Source organism: Argiope bruennichi, chromosome 11, assembly GCF_947563725.1.
Source record: "Argiope bruennichi chromosome 11, qqArgBrue1.1, whole genome shotgun sequence".
Lineage (NCBI taxonomy): Eukaryota > Metazoa > Arthropoda > Arachnida > Araneae > Araneidae > Argiope > Argiope bruennichi.
Genome location: NC_079161.1, coordinates 52,925,342 through 52,946,334, shown reverse-complemented (window position 1 = coordinate 52,946,334; position 20,993 = coordinate 52,925,342). Strand labels below are relative to the sequence as shown.

Here is a 20,993-nt window from a genome sequence, read left to right as displayed (position 1 = left end):
CTATTCGGCCAATAAACAGCAGGGTCGTATCACCCAAAGAAGCACACAGAAGAAATTGGGAATGAACGCAAAACAGCTGGGAGAGATATCGAAAGTTATATATAATAATTTTTTTCTAGCCTTCAAAAAAAGTTTTGGAGTTAGAAAGGTCTTGAAATGGAGCCCCCCCCCAAATAAAAAACCCCTCTTTTTCCAAAGTTGAAGATTACGCAATGCTATAGTCACGTGAGTATTTCAAACCAGATGAAACCAGATTTTCGCATTTTTGGGAGGGGAGGGCTCGAGATAAAGTTTTGGAGCTTCAATGATTTTAAGATATTTTTTTTCAATCGATGCTTGCGTAATCTGATAGTCACGTGATTGCTGAAAACAGGTTTAAACTACTTTTTCTCGAAAAGAAAATTCTGGCTTCGAGGGAAAAAAATTGAATTCTATTGATTTTGAGATGGTTCCAATTGGTTTCAATTTCATTACAACAATAATGAGTATCGTTACAAATCGTTACAAAGTCAGTGTCTAAAGAAAACAAAAAACATACTAAATGTAACTGATTGGGATCGAGTAATTTTTTAATGAAGTTTATTTCAGCAGTATATATATATATATATATATATATATATATATATATATATATATATATATATATATATATATATATATATATATATAATTACACAAAGAACATGCAAAATAATTTTTTACGTAATTTGGAACACTTTTCTAACAGAAAGATTTTTTTTATGTTTATAAATTAACTATTTTACCACAATTAAAGTGAATAACCCTGGTATAAAAACACTTGAGAAAAAATAACGATTGAATTTATTTTTTAAAATATTGATTAATTTTTATTTATTTTCATTGTTACTTAGTTATTTCTAACTAAGAGAAAGAATAATTGATATAAAGAGGATCTAGTGATGTCACTGTGTCATTAATAAATCTTTTTTCAAAAAACAAAACGGTGATACATCCTAGATGAAATAAACTGCTGTCTGTTCAAAACCTTTAATTAGTTATTTCAAGAATAAATACACTTTTCTAATTTAATTAATTTTAGTTTCAGTAAATTGTGAAAATTTTTATTTTTATTTCAGTCACATAAAATGATATAATTTTCCCAAATTAATGGATATTTTTAAACAAATAAATATTTAATTAGATTAGCTTTGTTAGCAGTTTTTTCAAAATTTCGAATAACTTATTTCTGCTTTAGTATTAGTATTCTTATTATTTTAATTTGGGTATTAATTATAAAACTTCTTGACAAATCTATTTTTTAATAAATATTTTAAAGAATGAAAATTTAACTTATGTTACATATCCAAGACTAATTAAATTTGAAATATTGTTTCAGCTTAAATTAAGATACAAAGAATCAATACATTCAACATAAATTTTTAACGCCTATGTTTTGTTTGTTTTCTTTATGCTTTAGACGTAGATTGGCGTATGGAAGATGAGGGAAAATCTAGTGATAGTATTAAGAAAGTATTTCTTTCTTTTTTTTATCAAACGTATTCAAATATATAAGATATGTGTGATATATAAGTTACTAAAATTATAAAAATATATATATATATTATTTATTTTAAAAACATGGTATTATTTAATATAATAAATTTGAGTACCAGTCGAATTATTTCAAATGAAATAAAAAATTTGCTTAATATAAGGAATGGATAATTTAAAATATGCAGCAATACAAGCGATGGTATTTTCATTTAAATAAAAATTGTTTCAATAAAAGCTGTATTTGATGCAATCCAAGATTGCTGACATTCTGGTCTTTTAGGTCTTAAATTATATTTGAAAAAAAAAATACATCTTGAAATAAATATCAGTTATTATTTGAGAATTGAAAGGGACTAGTTATTTCAGGCGATCTGCAGGTTAGCCAAGAATGTTGGTTATATTTGATTTCAGATGTCTTTTGGAACATAATTTCATATCCACGATTTCATCAAATTATCTGGAATTAAAGCCATATAATTTTAACTGTCTCAAGTAAGTTCTACTTATTGTGATAATTGTTAATAAAATTTCAGTTTATTGTGTACAGATTCTTGCTGAAAGAGACCGCCTTATGATAGCATAACGAAATCCAATCAGTATTCGTTTATAAAAAAAATGTGTATCAAAAGAATCATAATTCTTTAGCTTTTAATAATGACAGAAAATCAATGAATCTTTTCAAAATCAGAAATCTTTTAATAATGACAGAAAATATTTTTAAGACAGAAAAAACGGTTTGATGTTCAGGAGGATATTATAATATATTACTGAAAATTAGTCAAAAATATTTCTTTAAAAGATTGCCAAAATTCAGAAAAATCTCAATTAAATTTACATAAAAAAAGCCTTTTTTTTAAAAAATTAAACATTATTAAAATATTATTAAAAATTAAAAATCTATATATCATTAAATTTTTTAAACATTACATTTTTTAAAAATATTTTAAATTTAATAAACGATGTAAAATTCATTTTTGAGCAGCAATTTTTTCGAAAGTTATCCTGAAAAATGCGGAAAATTTCAGTTTAATTTTTAATTAAAATTCTAAATAATTAAAAAAAAATGTCTGATTTACCAATTTTTACTCTCGAAGTTAAGTATCCATCAAATTTTGTGATTGTAGATCAAATTGTCTGTCCTGTAAAACGCGTACGCATCAATCTTTATTAGTAGTAGAGATAAAGTGTAAGGTTATAAATTATTTTTATAAAATTATTTATATAAATTCCTAATTACACTTACTTGATTTAATATTCAGTTTAATTTTTTGCTATTAATTGGACTTCAAAACGGTACTACTAATCCAAATATATGCATTGATTGAAAATTTTAATTTCAAATGGCTTATAGCTTCTTATAAAAATCTTTTCCATGTATTTTAAGCACAGAATGTCATTTAATTAACTGTTTTTGAAGGGATCTCACTTGAGTTTTAGCTATTTTGCATTGATTATCGATTAGAATGATTTCGTTTATCTCATTTCTTTTTGTTAAACCTATACTGCAAGTTTTATCTTCTTTTTTTACAGATATATTTTCCAAATTGTTAGATGTTAATTTTTATTGTATCCAAATCTGTACTTTTACATATTCTTGCACATTATGTGAAATAAAAATAACGTTACACTCTGATTGTATAATACCGATTTTTTCGAAAAAAATGTTTATAAAATTTATTCTAATTTATAAATAAATAAATGTTTAATCCTTCAAAAAAATGCAACCAGAAGTACAAATAAAAGATCGCATTCCTTTACTACGTTCAAATTTGGATTTTTAAGAAAAAAGAAAAAAAAAAGAATTTTTATTTTCGAAACAATAAAGGGCAATATCTATACATAGTTTAAAATGAAATCTTCTGAAAGCGTCTGTAGGTTTGAAATAGGAAAACTCAAGAAATACTTAACTGATATTGGATATATTTGTTCCGTTTTGTAGGGCATTTATTGGGAAATGTTTTAGTATACTGAAGTTATATTAAAATAAAAAAAGGAGCTTTATAATTTCGAATTTAATTATTTTCCTACTTCGATTCGTGCATGCGTAAAACAGCAGAATCTGAGCTTTGCACTTGCTGGAGAATCAGTTATAATACCAAAGATCTCTCTAATTTTAACAGATATACCGTTTTCAATTAAACATGTTGAGTTCTCAGTTAGGCTCTGTTTCGCAACGAGAGTAAATAAAGCCCAAGGACAAACGTTTCACACTGCTGGAATTGACTTAAGTGGAGTATGTTTTTCTCATTGTGTCTAAATGAAGTGCTTGTTTACATTCTGCTAATTATTTCATGTAATATATTTATAATAATAAGATTTTTAAGTAAGGGCATCATTATTAATATTATTATTTTTAAACATAACAATTGAAAATAATATTTATAATATTCTTAAGGAATTCCATATTTACAGTAACTCCGTAAATGAAATTAAAAATGTTTTAAATAGAGTAAACTCTCAGTTACCTCAAGATATTCTGAAAAAAATTCAATAACATATCCAAAAAGAGGCATTTTAACATAAAAAACGATAATTATTATTTTCTAAAAAAAAATAAGTTACCAAATTTTAATTTAATTTAATCATGAAATCTTACATTTATTCAACGTAATTTAATGTTTATGCCCCTTACAGGAAATAAAAATAGCTCTAAATTATTTTATTGAGAATCAGTATCTTTTTGCAATATTATTGCGAATTATCTGCAATGCACAAAATGACGTATACACAAAAGAGTGGAAAGGTTTTAGAATCCGTTAGCAAACAATAAATCCTTCTGTGTATTGCATTGGGATTGAAATTAGTTCAATAAATATGGAATTCCGTTTATGCATTTAATTAATAGATTTTAAAAAAAGGATATTTAAAATAATTTGCTATATCATTTACTTTTATCTCCAGATTTCCAATCGAAATCGTTTGGTGGAAATATCTATTTATTTCGAATTTAATCAAGATTATGAAGAGAACGAATAATTATTTATTTTAATGAATTTAATGAAGAGAAGAAATCACCATTCTTATTTTCATTCAACGTTTAGTTGCATTTTCATATAGTGAACAAGGAGTTAATTTCAAAATTTATCTATCCTCGGGTTATCGATATTTGTCCAATAATGGAAAGCCCACGTCTCTCCAAATCGGCATTTGAAATGTTTATTTCAATTGTTCTGTTTCATCCCATTTCCACAGGAGCTCTTGTAACTTTGAAAAGTTTTTAGAAACAGGAATTTCAAAAACATAAGTTGCTCCTTTACAGTGCAAGCTACTGCATCACTGAGAAGAAGGCCTAGAGGTTCTTGCGTTGGCGTACACTCAAGATTTTCAGGGATTCTATATATTACCAACACCCACACATATTTTCAGAGAATATAGAGGAAGATAGGACAAGAATTCCGTCTCTTAAAAATTTTTAACTCTCCCAAAAATTTTGTAATACTCTCGTATAGATTTTTTTCCTCTTGACCCTATCATCAAACAATAAATCTCCAACGAGTGCTCAGGTTTTTAAATTAAGCTTCATACATGAGAATTGTGTACTTCTCATGTATGAATTTATTAGTACATTAGGTGCATAAACAATAATTCTTATACATGTGATGCCAGTTATACAACAATTATAATCACTACACACTTTGCAAACTAGGTGGCTGAAACTTGATATTTTCCCAGATCGAGAGAACTACTACTACTTCTTCTTTTAAAAGAAACGTAATTTTGTTCTTTTTTTCTTTTGCATAAAATAAATCGTTTCCATATTCTTTCTAGAGCTGTATAATTTTTGAAGCTGTGGGACTGAAATAGCATGACCTTTATCTAACCTTCACAAACATAGGAAATATAAAAAAAAATATAGAAAGTGGTAGAAAACTTCCTTATTGGCACGAAACAAAGTATAATTATACGTTTGCAACATTGAGTGTCATTTGAATATGATATATTAGGTAAAAATATTATTAAAGATGTAGAAAATAGATGAGGTATGAAAACAATTTGAAGAATAAATATTGATTGATTTAAATATATTTATAAATTATTCTAATGATACAACAATCTTTTAACCCTTAACTGGGGAGGTGACATTTTAGGACTTTATTGGGGAGGTTCGGTCTACGAGACCGCATTTCATTTATACTCAGATTAAATTTTCTACTGAATGCATTAATATGAAAAACTGCCCATATATTTTGCAGACATTTTTCTTGGTATGCAGATATGTTTTAGAATTTTTTCAAATATATTATCATTGAAAAAAGTAAATGCGTTGGAACATACATTTTCTTCTCAAATTATATGTTACAATAAATAATATTGTTGAAAAAACACATTACTTTTTACTTTTTAAATCATAATTATTTTTACAGTATATGAAGGTATATAGAAGACAATGTAATGTAAAATTCAACAATTATAGGAAAAATAAAAAAATTGTCAATGAGTAAAATTGGCCCTTTTTTTATCGGCTTGTGGGACTTTCATAGCATGGTTTTCTTGGGCATTTTAACATACAGGTTAAGAACTAGTATAAAAATCCACGTATAAATTTTGCATATATATATATATATATATATATATATATTTTATAAATTTTTCAAAATACATTATCACTAGAAATAATAATTATATTTGAACATACATATCAGAATTAGTTGAATGCGAATTTTCATCGAAATCTCTTCTGTACAGTGATACTTATTACTAAAACCACTTTCTGCTTCATTTAAAAGTGTCTGGAGCACTGCTTCATAATAGGATCAGTAATTTAGATGATATTTTGGTGACCAAGTTTTAGCGTCATCTGCTAAGCCTTGATTATCACTGGGACATTAACAGATAGGTGCGGTCTTATAGACCGCGCTTAAAGAAATAACTGAATTATTTTAAAAAGCATCCGCTGAAATCTGTTGAAAAAGTGCACGTGTGTTGAAGGTCACAAAATAGGAAGCTACAGGGTCAATCCATTCAATTGAGCTAAAAATAGAATGGTGGGGACCGAAAATCCATCGCTAGCGGTCTCACAGACCGCACGTCCCCAGTTAAGGGTTAAAAATAAGCATATTACTACATGAAAACTAACAAATATTCCACAAAAGTTTAAATCTTCGTTAAATAGAAATCAATCTATGGATTCTGTAACCACTCATAGATTATATTAAACTGCATCTCTTTCGAAATATTTCTTTTAAATATACTGCTACAAAATGAAATTTCTTTTGCTTGTTTGTTTGTTTAGTTCTTTATTTAAAAGGTAATTTTCTTATCCTAAATGCACATTCTAGAAACCACCACACATTTTTTTCATAAAAGTGTTTTAATTAAAGATTTAATGTTTTAATTACTAAGGTTTAATTTCCTATTTATTGATGGAGAGTTAAAGTAAATTAAAAATTTAATTATTTTAATTTCCTTTCGTTTCAGAGTTTATTACAGAAATCATTTTTAGAAAAATAACATGTAAAGTATTTAAATATGAAATTCTGTTTTTTGTTTAAGTATAAGATGGTATCTTTAATTGATTACTTAAAAATAGAAGATAGTTAATTACTTTAAATTAAGGTATAAAAATACATAATATATTCGAGATGGATATTTATAATTGACTTTAATGGATTAATTTTACGGTTAATCTTTTAATGAATCGTCAAACATTTATATTTTAATAGTATATATGAATTAAAAATGCTAGTTAAAATTCAAATCCATACAGTTAATGGTTGATGATAAATAGATATTAATGGAACGCATTTCCTTACTTTTATTCTTTTATTTCTACCAACATTAAAATTTAAAAATAATCAGTTAGCTGGTTTTCAGAGACAAATAATTAATATGAAAGATCTTTTATTATGATTTCAAAGATTCATATTTTAATGATGTACATGAATTAAAAATTTTGGTTTCAATTCAAATCTATTCAGTTAATGCTTCATGATAAGCAGATATTGATGGAATGCATTTTCTTCCATCTATAGTTTTATTTCTCCATCCGTAAGCCTGTAAATTTAGAATTAATAAGTCAGTTGATTTTCAGAGAGAAATGAATTTTATACAAGATATTTTAATGTAATTTCTAAACTACGCAGTTTCTGATTTTTCCGCGTTTCTCAAAGTCTATCATCTGTATCTTTTATCCGCACAAAATGAAACTAATTTCATACAAAAATCTCGAGTCCAACGCATAATGTTAAAAATTTGTACTAATATTTCCCTGCGTCGTCATTCAAGATAATTTCATTCATATAATATTGTTTGCTGATTGGATGCCGAAGAAATAGCATACTCCCATCCTTGGCGAGAAACTTGGCAGCCATTTGGTGAATTTTCAGACAGAAATGAATGATCCAGAATATTCGAAAATCTTGGCAATTAAACAATAGGACTCGAGTTATAGCGTAAGTTCTAGAACATTCGATGCCCTGTCACTGGAGCTATAAAAAGCAAAGTTAGGTAGGCAAAAGTAATGGAGTAAATTATCTCTGTGTTTTTGCAATTTTTTGTTAACGATTTCTTTTTGATGTGAATTAATTTTTCTGCTCTTTGTAAGTTTCCTCTGTGTTTTGTTACATTTGTTATGTGTTTCTTTGTAAAATCCGTTACTGAGTCTATTGGGTATTTCACAATATCTCCACAGGACCAAAGGCTTTTCTCTGAAGAATTTATTTTTCAGCAATTTAATTTTAGTGAACTCTTTTTTCATACTTGTATATTTTATATGCCTAAAGATAGGTTCCAGATCTATGCTCGGCTTTACTCTGGTGAAACTATCACTCGAGATACCAGATGTAGTTTTCAACAAAATCTTTTAAACCTCCTAAAAATGAAATATTTTCGTAACTATGACGTAAAAAGAATATAGCTACGATTTAAAGATAAAGTTCTCCTTTATTTATAAAGTTATCTATTTATTATTTCTTTACTAAAGCCATTGGTAAGACATCAATTCGACCATACAAATCTAATCTTCAAATTTTTTTTTTATAATTTTTTTCTTCAGTTTAACATTCAACTTAAGGAAGGGCTTTACTGAAATAAAAAGCAAAAGAAACGCTTATTTCTGTAAGAAAATAAAAATGTAAAAAAGTCTTAAAGAATAAATTTCGCTGCAATACATATGAGAGAAAAAAAAATCTGAAATTTTCTTTTAAATTCTAATCAAATACACGATAGCAGGAAATAAATACCAGCCATGAAATATGATATTTTCCAGTTTTTTTTCTTAAAAAGAAAATTTGGAAATCTTCCGAACTTTAAGAAATCTTCTAAAATCACGTTTCTTCAGAGATTATATATAGCAGATAAAATTTTATTCAAGATATTTTATTAAAGTCTTATGTATAACATTATATTCTTTCATTTTATTTCAGTACAATATTTTACTTTCAAAAAATTCATGTAAAACGTAGCTAACGTTTTTAATTTTATCCTCTTAAATTCCATGATAAATGAATCGATATTACAGACGATAAAGATGAAAATGTTGCAGAAATGAATATATATATATATATATATATATATATATATATATATATATATATATATATATATATATATATATATATATATATACTAGTCGCCTTTGACGACCAGCCGGTTCGCCAATCTTAATGTTCGTTAAAATTTTAATAATTAAATATTTTATGCAATTCCTACTTTAGTAGCTTCTTCATCAAAATGTTTTAAAACTTCAAATTCTGATAGTCATATAATTCTCTCATAATATTATAAACGCCTTCAGTCATAAAGTAATATGTATCTCTCTAATTTTCTGTTAGCAACCGTAGAATTTATGCTTTAAATTAAAGTGGAAAGAGTTAATCTGCAATTAATATAATAATATTTTTTACTGAAACAAAGCATTTTTTTTATAATATGATTATTGATAACATAGTCACTGAACATTTAAACTTTATGAGCACTAAAGAATATCTTTCTTAACTTATGTTATATCTCAAGAATTTGTCAACAAAATTTTCTCAGATTCATCCTGAGCAGATCGATTCATTAACAATGTTTCATTTTAAATGCATCAAACATTAAGAAAATAAAACGAATCGTTTAAAATAATCGGTCGAAAACAGGTTTTAAAAAACTACTTAAAAAACGATGTACTTTAAAGTATAAGCATATATAAAAAATATATAACTAACATAAATACAATTTAATTACAAAAGCATGCAACTAACCTGCAAATAATTTAAATCAAGAATCATCCGTTGATGATATTGTCAACAATCAGAACACAATGCGCATGCGTGAATTTTCAACGCCAGTTACGGTAACGCAAATGCATGAATTTTTCTACGCCAGTTGGGGTAACGCTATGCGGATTAGAAATTTTTAATTTCCCTTATTCGGTGTTATTTTAATTCAAAAGTACTTCAGAATGAATCTGAAAGATCGATTCATTAACAATGTTTAATTTTAAATGCATCAAACATTAAGAAAATAAATAGAACCGTTTTAAATAATCAGCCGAAAAATCTTAAGCCTAGCCTCATGACTGTTGGGGAAAAAAACTGAAGCCGTACTCATTTGGCGGTGGGGAAAATGTAAAGATTTTTTTGGCGGGAAAGTTAGTTTTTAATTAATAATTAAAATTCTAATTAAAAATTCAAAAAAGGGCTATCCTATCTTTTAAGTTAGATCAAACTGCACACGGTGTGCAAATTTGATTAAAATCGGTTAAGTAGTTTAGGAGTCCATCGCGGACAAACAACGTGACACGTAATTTATATATATTAAGATATATTTACATTTTTTTCACTATGATAAATGTTTTTATTTAACAAATTTTCTATAATAAATATGATATAATAATTTATATCAAAATATTGTTTTTATCATTATAATTGATTGGTAAATTTCATGAAATGAGTTGAGAATTTCAACCTAGAATTTAGATAGATTTAGCCGGTATTTATTATTTTAATTATTTAAATAATGTAAATATTAATGTTGTTCTGAATTTTCAAATATTCCACGAAGTTCGTATATTGAATATAATGTATAATCATGTGTATTAAAATAACATTTTCATCATTATAATTGATTGGTAAATTTCATGAAATGAGTTGAGAATTTTAACCTAGGATTAAGTTAGATTTAGCACGCATTTATTATTTTAACAATTCAAAAAAATATAAATATTAATGTTGATCTGTATTTTCAAATATTCTTCGAAGTTCGGCTATCCTGATTATACTATGAGGGTTTGTCAAAATTTTAACTCTAAAGTGAAAATAGATATCTTTTCTTGCTTCCAGAGCTTTTAACATCAAGTGTCATAAACTCACGGACAAGGAAAAAAAACATCACAGTTTCTTCACATTCTAATAGAGATTATATTTGTAATCATTTGCCAAACTATTTCATATTAGGTTTTTTTTTAACTGCATTTTCATCTACTATGTTATGACAGCAAATGCAATAATCGCAGAACTCGTGTTTTTTGTATTCAGGATATATTTCTGCATTCCGGTTTTATTAAGTGCGTCTCAAAAGTATATGGGCATGCGATTTTTTGAAGTAACCGTTGAAAGAATAAAGCAATGATCACGAAAAAAATAATTAGCATATGGAATAATAAAAAACGTATATTACAATACAGAAATATTATACTTGTATCACAGATTGTGTGTAAAAAAATAAAATTCAAAATATGATGTCACAAAAATATATGGACAATGAAAAAAATCGCTTTTATTTCTTCCGTACCAAAACATTTGCATATTCTGCGGTCTATACATCTGACATAATAACTTCGGAGTATAAAATCGCAGCTCGTTCTTCAATTCTCGAGTAGTTGCAAAATGCCTCGCAACGTTCAATTCTCTGCTGCTGATATAGCTAACATTTGACGTTTAAAAGCTCAAAATGTTAAAGTTTCTGATATTGCTAAACAAATGAAGCGTTGCAGATCTGAAATTTATGAAATCTTGTCGAAAGATGCAAATTCTATTGTAAAAAAGCGTTTAGGAAGACCAAGAAAAACATCCCAGCGACAAGAGAGAGAGATTTTGTGAGCAGTTTCAACCCAGAAGAAGTCTATTCGTGAAATTAGGAGGACTGTAGCGTTTCCAATTTCAAGATCTACTGTTCATCGTCGCATACAGTCAAGCAAATTTCATAGATATAGCAGAATGCGTCGACCTATGCTGAAATTGCACCACAGAAAAGCACGTGTCCTTTGGGTACATGCATCGGACGGATGAATGGTTAAATTTTTTCTTCAGTGACGAAAAAAAATTCAATTTAGATGGCCCTGATGGCTGAGCATATTACTGGCATGATTTACGATGAGAACCTCGTGAGTTCTTTAGTCGACAATAAGGAGGGGGTTCTCTCATGGTGTGGGGCGCGTTCTGCTTCAACGGAACAACCGATATTGCTTTTCTTGATGGTTGACAGACCTCTGAAGATTATCAAAATGTCCTCAAAAGCAATCTACTTCCAATTGGAAATATCCTAGGAGGGAGAAACTGGAAATTCCAACAGGATAATGCGTCGATTCACACCTCGCACTCAACAACAGCTTGGTTTATTCAGAATCAAGTGACTGTTATAGATTGGCCAGCTATTAGCCCAGATCTGAATCCCATGGAAAACCTTTGGGGAGTACCTGCACGGGATGTGTATGATCATGGTCGTCAGTTCTCGACTATGCAGGAATTAAAGCAACAAGTAGAGCAGAGTTGGTTCTCTTTAGAGCCGCACTTTCTTCAAAATTTAGTTTGGAACATGCCTGATAGGATTTTCAATATAATTAAAAGCAATGGATCCAAAATTTGAATTTAAATACAAAATATTTCAAAAGTCCATACATTTTTGGGACAGCCAATTTTAATTATTCTATAAAATTCTATACTGTAGCCACATATTCTATAAAAACTATACTGTATTTCTTTGTTGTAATAAACTTATTACAGATGCTTATTATATTTTTCATGATAATTGCTTCATTTTTTGAACTGTTACTTCAAAAAATTGCCTGTCCATATACTTTTGAGATCCGCCTTATTATTATCATTTTTTATATGCTTGTAAATACTGTGTACATTTATTTTTGTTTTATCTTCTGTAAATGTTCTGATGTTTAATAAAATTCCCGTGACAGGCCCATCAAAACGTTCAGTGGCCAGAATGGTTACGGATACAGGGTTATGTGACGGGTTGTGTTCTGCTTAGTTAAATAAAACAGGTTCAAAATTTTACAATAACCTTATTTGCATTTTATTTTATTTGTGTTTAAAAATCTACTTTTTAGCTTAATTATCCCTGTTATTTAAATATTTTTCAGGACATATTTTTCAATACTTTTTGCATAGGCATTGAAAAACTGTGCTGACATTCAAACACTCTCAGAATTTGAAGCATTTTAGACCCTTCCTCCGCCTCAACGGCATCATTATTTGTATAGTTCACTCTTAAACATGTAATAAATATCATTTCGCAACAGTTTGACATGTCATTGCATTTCCACCATACACTTCATGTAACTGCCGATAAAGTCCAGTACCTTTATACATTTCTGGCCGTAAAGAATGAACCATGCAGATATTTGCAATTTGAATACTAATTGAAATTCCCGACACATGTCTATGGCCGATTTTAATGGTCGCAGTGGCCTGGTGGTAAGGTCTTGGCTTCGGAATCGGTCCCTGTTCTGAATCAGGTTCGAGTCCCGATTCCATCGAAGAACCGTCGTGTAAGCGGGTCTGGCACACGTTAAATCCATCGGAACCAAACGTTCTCCCTTCAGTGTGGTGTGGTTGGTGTAGACAGGGGGCGTTTCAGCTCAGGTGCCGTCCTCTACATCTGTCTGCGGTTCAAAATTACGAGTTTCATCGCGAAATAGTACTAGTGTTGTTTTAAAATCGGGATGTTAATATAATTAAAACTAAAATTAATTGGATGATTTTCAGGTAAATTAAAATCGCGTATTTCAGCCGTTACATTGCATGATACAAAAGAATGTTTGAATTATTGTCACAGAAATGCAAGAAAATAGTTATTCATTGAAATTTTTTTCATAGGGTAGCATTTAACATTTTACATAAGCCAACTTTTGTTGGCCTATGTAAAATGCTAAAATTATTTATCACACTGCAAGAGAGTTATAAAAAGTAATCTTTAGCATAAGCTATTAAAAAAAACAACAGGAAAAGAATATTCATTTTAAAATCATAGAATAAAAGGCAGGAAACGTAAATATTTTAAGTTAATTTTATCATAAAAAACTTTAAAAATATATTTAAAAATTAAATAAAAAATTAATTGAAAATTGAAAAAATTAAATTAATTTTGTTATTAATAAAATTATTCAAATAAATAAATATTTTTAAACTGTTTTCTTTTTGGATCACACATGCTCAAATCGATTTCTAGAGGAATAATCCAATTACTACAAAAAGATTCGTGCGACAACAGAAAGTTCACATTGTTTTGAACATTTTTCTTATAAAGATATTATTCTTCAGTTTCTGACCTCTTCTTTTATATATTTTTAGATAAAAGGCAGTAACGAGTATAAGCATTCAATATTTCGCAAATTGGAAACAATTGTACCCTCAAAAAAGTATCCCAGATTTTTCAATTTTAGAGTCATAAAATATAAGATATTACAAAACGCATAATATGTATAAATCTAAAAAACCGAAATTTTATAAATTAACTTTTAATAAATAGCGTTAACAGGATTTCAATGGTAATTTTGTTGATAATTCATGATTTTATAATGTTTCTCAAAATATATTTTCTCTCCCTCCCTTTTAACATTCTTTGCATACAGCATTAATTTTTTATAGTATTCTTATGAAATCATATACAGATATATTTATAAATATTTTGCATGTGCCAAACCTTCGTTTTTAAATTTCTACGCATTATTGCAACTTAAGAAGATCTTTATTATAAAAATTATCCTATATTCACCCGTTTTTTTGAAATTACACTTCATTCATTAATTTTTAAAAATTTTATTGGATGCATATTAAAATGGATATAAAATCATCATAATTATTGACTTATACGCACATATTATGCTAATTTAGAAATTATTTAATTAGGGATACATTTTTTGAGCTTACTGTCTTGTTGTTATGAATTTGTAGATTATCGTATAGCACTACATATTAAATTTGCTGTTAGAAAAATATATTCAAAGAAATAAATATCTTTGTATTGTTTTTTAATAAAAAATGCTTATTTCTTCTATATCTATTACATCTATTTATTATTTATATATATAAAATGTAAGCATTGCGTTTTCTTCGCTTTGTGATTGGTTGATATCGAGTCACTTGACCGATGACCTTTGAAGTTTATCTTGCCAGTATTGTTTGAAATATTGAATGAAAATTATTATTACGTCATAGCAATTATTATATGTTTTGTTATATTGGAACTACAAAAGCAAGATTATTTTTCGTAGATTTATCAAATTTGATAAAAATATACTATCTAATTTATATATCAAATTTAATCAGTATGTGTGGGGTTTTTTTTGAAATTTTAATTTACAAAAGAATTAAATAATATTTTGTCTTTTTCTGCGGTAACATCTGAATATATTGCACTAAAAGAATTCTTTTTATAACAATGTGAAGTATAAAAAATTGTTGAGTAGAATTTTATCCTAAATCTTGAGAAGTTTCAAAAATAATTTTTACATAATTTTCTACAATTCACTTTGTTATTGCAAGGATATTCAAATCGCTGCCATTGGTTCATCAAGTAATTAGATGAATTATACTCTTTTCTGGGCATTAATAAATAAAAAGACAAAAAATATCACAAATTAATGACAGTAAATTACAGTAGAAGTGCCCGTTTTACAGTAGCATTCAGTAGTGTATCATATAATACTTTATTTTAAAAAACAAATATTTGTTACAAGAAAATCCCAAACGATAATTTAATCAAAGCATAGAAGATAAAAAATTTTCAGATTAAAAAAAAGAAATTTTTAATCTAAAATAATTTTTTGATGAATATTTTTATCTGCTTTTATTGGAAATAAAAATAAATCTTAAATGTTGGTAACTTAAATAATCTATAATAAATATTTATATAACATTTGACATTATTGCCGTAAGATTATATTTTTCATTCTGAAAAAATGTTAAATATTTTTTTCTAATTTTAACTTCCTGTATGGGTGCTAGTGGAATAGTTAGGCATATATTAATAATCATCTTCAAAAGATTCTTTTAGAAAAATAAAGGGAAAAATAATTAGCAAATATTTAATTGTTTAATAATACAATAATTTATTTTTTCTGTTAAATTATATCATTAAATTTATGTATAATATAACTGCATCGTTTTTAATAAAAATTACCAAGAGTACAATTTTATGCCATAAAAATCTTATTATATTAACAGTTTTGTCAGAAAAATCTTTTCTTTTAAGTTATTCTAAAACTCAATTTACCTTAGTATGTAAGGTATTTGAAAATCAGAATAATTTATCATATAAAAATGTAACACATTTATCACGTAAAAAATAAAGATTTAGTGATATATTGCCTGTCAAGGTACATCCTATGAAACTTTTTTTTTGTTGTGAAATATCTTCCTTTATGATATATTACCACATGTTGAAAATAACAAAATTTCGGTAATGGAATTCGTAATTGAAATCGGGAAATGTTTCCTTTCAGGAAAATAAACTTCCCTCTTTAATAGTTTATTGGAGAGTGGGAAAACAACTTACGAAGCATTTCTCTTGTCAATACTGTGGCTTTTATTCTGTAAAAATATCTTAAGAGAAAAATAGGCAAGTGATATATAAAACATATATTTGATATACTAATAATCGATTATTTTGGTGTGCATTAAATTTTTATATAATATTAAAAATAAAGTAACTGTTTCGTTTTATATATTTTCAAACCATTTTTTATCCATAAAACATCATCTTGATTATTTTAACACCTTTTTATATTCATAGCTGTTTGCATAATCGTATTTTTTTTTTTTTTTTTTTTTTTTTTTTTAGTTTTGAATGTACGAATAACATATTTCTAAATATATTATCTGTTATTCTTTGTTTACTACAAGAAATGAACGGAAATACGTTAATTACTTATAGAGTGAGTTTTTTTACCCTGGCAGCTGAATTGTAATATCAAGGTCACGCATGCGCGGCACGATGTAGACGTCATCAACGAAGCAGATGTATCAATGTTACGGAAGACTGTAACACATATGTTTTAAATTGTATTGAGATAATTTTAAATATATCTGTTACCGCTAAAGCTCTGAAGTCCAGATTAACTGATTTACTCCATTAAAGTGGTGGAACAATAATTTTCCGTATTTTAACTAGATAATGTTCACATTAACGCTTCCTTATCGTTTAAATTCAACACTAGGTAATATTGGTAAGGATGGGTTTTATGATCTTGGTACTAAAACGAGTATTTTAAAACAATTGTATGCGAGATCTGAATTCATTGTTTGCAAAGAGAGATTTTTAATGAAAGGAGATGTCCCTGCTATGGAAATATTTTAAGCCAAATGGTAATAAATCAATCCTTTGGTACCGGGCAGGATTTCATAAAAAATGACTTCAAATCTAAATGTACCACAAATAGGTATGCTTGTCGCAAAAATCAATTTCTATGCGATTCAAAGTGTCACCGATCTTTAGATTGAACTAATAAGTAAGCATAATTTTATGTTTGCAAATTCATTTCCTAAATTATTATAATATGTTAACCTTTTGATTATTTTTAATATAGTTTTTAAATTGATTGATGATTGATTCTATCAAATTAATTTGTTATTGTTCGATTGTATTAACTTAATTAGATTATTTGTCATTAGATGTCAAAAAATAAATAAACATAATTTAATTTAAGCGTACAGAAACGTTACTGTTGTTACAGCAAAGATCTTAATACCACTTAAAGAGTACTTAGTAGCTAATGCGTAAATTATCTGGGTAAACGAAATAATTTTCCGCACTTTAACAGATCATCTTAATGTGCAGAAAAACTGATTTCTACACTTTATAGATAACATATTTAAATAGGTCTGTGGCGCGTGAAAGTGTTTCAATTAATTATAAGGCATTTGAATACATTGAAATGCCTCAGCAGCTTGTATTCACCGTCAAATCTGTTATTATATTTAAGGTGAGATGATTGTTAAAGTGCCACTGATTCCGAAATGGAAGTATCAGTATAATGAAAGTTATATCAAAGTTCACGGTGAAAAATTTAGTGGGAAGTTTTATGTTGTTACGGTAAATTTGTATATGATGTAAAAGGACAATATCGGTTACAGAAAAAAAGGGTGGAGTCAAGATGAAAATATTAGCGAAAAAATTTTCCACGTGTTTTTTCTTTTGATTTCATTTTCAGTTCGGAACTTAAAATAGTTTTTGCAACCAAAAATGCCACAATTATTATATTATGAAACAAACTCTTACTATCTTGCCATTCTTTTATTCAAGATACCATTCTTTTATTCAATATAAAATATATCTTGATGTAAAAATATCTTTATGTATCAGTCTCCTATGTTTGAATTATAATCCAAGAAATGTGTTTCAGCAAACAGTTAATTTTTTTTGTCCCAATAAATTTCTTCATTATTAAATCAGGAATGAGAATTTGATTTCAGAATTATCTAAATAACAAACATATCAATAGCTTAGACAAATTACTTAAAGAGTCAAAATGTTTACAAAATACTGGGATATTATTTTGACTGTTAAAAAAGATTTGCAATTAATAATGTACTCGCATATATAATTTTATCAAGCAGTAAATAATCAGCGCCTAGATCAAAGAAGATAACGTTGATAATTTTAGGTTAATTTTATATCAGTTGGATTTAAAATTTCGATTCCACGTACTTATGATTTAAGTGTTTCCTAAACATAAGAATTTTATGATATTCCTAAATCGTATTATGTTTTAAAACTAAATAAACCAATCCGTTTGAAATCAAGCAATTGTTAATTTTCATATCAAATAATTAATTTGAAAGTAATTCGTATTTCATATCAAATAATTAATTTGAAAGTAATTTGTATTTCATATCAAATAATTAATTTGAAAGTAATTCGTATTTTATATCAAATAATCCATTTGAAATTAATTTGTATTTCATATCAAATAATTAATTTGAAAGTAATTCGTATTTCATATCAAACAATTCATTTCTATTTCACATTCAAATTTTCATATAAAATAATTGGTATGAAATTCATTGATTGGATTCTACAGCATAAAATATATATATATTTTTATTTTTCCGAAATAAAATAAATAGGCGATGAAGCGCGAGGACTTAAAAGCAAACGAATGATTTTAAAAAACAAAGCTTTATTTATTCAGATTCGAAATATTTTCATACCTTGAATCGATTAGAAACTGTAACAAATTTTAAAATATGTCCGTTGGAAAAAAAAGAAAAGGAACCGAATAACATCTATCATTAATATTACTCTGACAGAAAAAAATCCAAAAATTCGAAACACATTTAAAAAAAATACAAAATTATTCATTATAAGGTTTATACAAAAACCTTCTTTTGGTGCAATAAAACCGAAGATATTATAAACCGGTTTTCGAATTGAAAATCTCCCCAAAAAAACGGTTTTAGCCGGTTTTCAAATTTTTGTGAAAAAAATAGAATAGGGAAAATATTTTATTTAATTTAAATAAAATAACTAAAGAACGATATCAATATCAAAGTAAAATATATATTTAAAAATTAAGGATTACATATACATATTACTTACACAAAATAACTAAAACTCAAACAAAAATTTCAAATAATATTTATATTATTTTACTAATTTTAGTATCTCCTAAGGAAATAGGATTTAAAAAAAATATCCACTGAACGATGGCTAAGTCTTGTTCTTATTTTGGCCACAATATTGCGTGAAATTGAAAATACTCGTTTACTAGCTACTAAGCTTGGTTTTATAGTTTTCATAGCATTAAATAAAAATCTAATTTTTTTGTTCAGGGTCTTAAAGAATCTCATAAATTGATTTTTCCATGGCTTCTTTTAAAAACGCATTACTCTGATGAGTAGTTTCTTCGATCTGCTTTTCATCAGAATCGATTTACACATAAGAAACACAAGTTTCCACATAAGAAAATTAATTTTTACATAATAATATTTAACCGGTTTTCTTAATTTAAAAACTGGTTTTCAAATATGACAAATTTGCTTTAAAAAACCATTTTTTTTAAAACCGAATTCGAAAAACTGTCAAACCCTAATCCATTACTTCACCCGAAAATAACAAGCCATTAGATATAGTAAAAAATAAAAAGAAGTCATTAGCTACCCAATACAAAAGAAGTAATTAAAAAAATCCACGAAGAAAATAAGAAATGAGCTAGCCCGTGTACCAAGAACTCTTATCACACCAAAAATAACAACGCGCAATAATTTATTTTTACTTGTCAGCGATGCATAAAAGCAACACATTTTCTTAATTCGACCCTACCCACCTTTAAAGTAACACCCTCGTCCATTCTATTTTATTTATTCTAGACTTCTCTGGAATTTATGACCACCTGGTCAGGAAGTTCTGCAACACATTAAAAATTAATGCTCTAACCTAAAGATAGCTTTCCACAGCCGAGTAGTATGATATGTGGGTTGGTTTCGTGAGAGTTTCTGCTAGGAACACTTATCTCAAAAGCTGATAAGAATAGCTTATATCAGAATCGTGATGTGATTAATTATAATAGTTAATGAGATCCGTTGAGAGAGTAATTCAGATTTATTATTAAAGAAGGAATGCTTAAACCATTAGAAGTTTAGTAACGAAATAGGATTCTTCTCCGTTCTCTTTGATCATCTTAAAGGAAATTTCGATATCATCGACTCGAAGTAATATATTTAACTCATATCTTTAAACAGCTTTTATAGAGAAGAATTACGTATAGGATTTAGAAATGCTTGGAGTTCAAATCTTAAAGGCAGTTTCTGCTCTAATTTCAAATACGCTTTAAAATATTAATATATATACAAGAATACACAAAATATTATTTGAATGCTCAAAAATTTAATTTAAGTTACGAGTTATCATGAAATAATTTTCATTTTCATTTAAGCGAAGATTGTTTTAACCCGTTCTACGGCCATGGGAAGTATGCTTCCCACCAAATTTATCAATATTTGTATGAAATTATGTAGGTGGGCATAAGTTCTGAAAATTTTTTTAGAAAGACGGAAACTTAGATGTTTCAGTTCTTTATCTCACACAAAATGATGTGTCTTGATTTGTTACTTAATTATTAATTAACCAAATTAATTAATGAATCAAATTAAATTTATCTAATAAGCTGAATGAATCCCATTTCTTATTCTAATTTCAAGTCTAAAAATATTTTAACATAATATGACTAGAAAAAAATGGCCCTTTAAAGGGTTAATGCCCCCAGTTTAAATAGATGTATAATGATGTGACCTAATATATAATGTGTTGTGATGTGTATGTGT

At 27.0% G+C, this 20,993-nt stretch overlaps 1 protein-coding gene across 3 annotated transcripts in view; it reads left to right on the top strand.

Moving 5' to 3' along the window:
* LOC129957238 (atrial natriuretic peptide receptor 1-like) overlaps positions 1 to 20,993 on the top strand; it is a 1,107,058-nt gene that overhangs the window by 776,914 nt on the left and 309,151 nt on the right. The window lies entirely within an intron of this gene.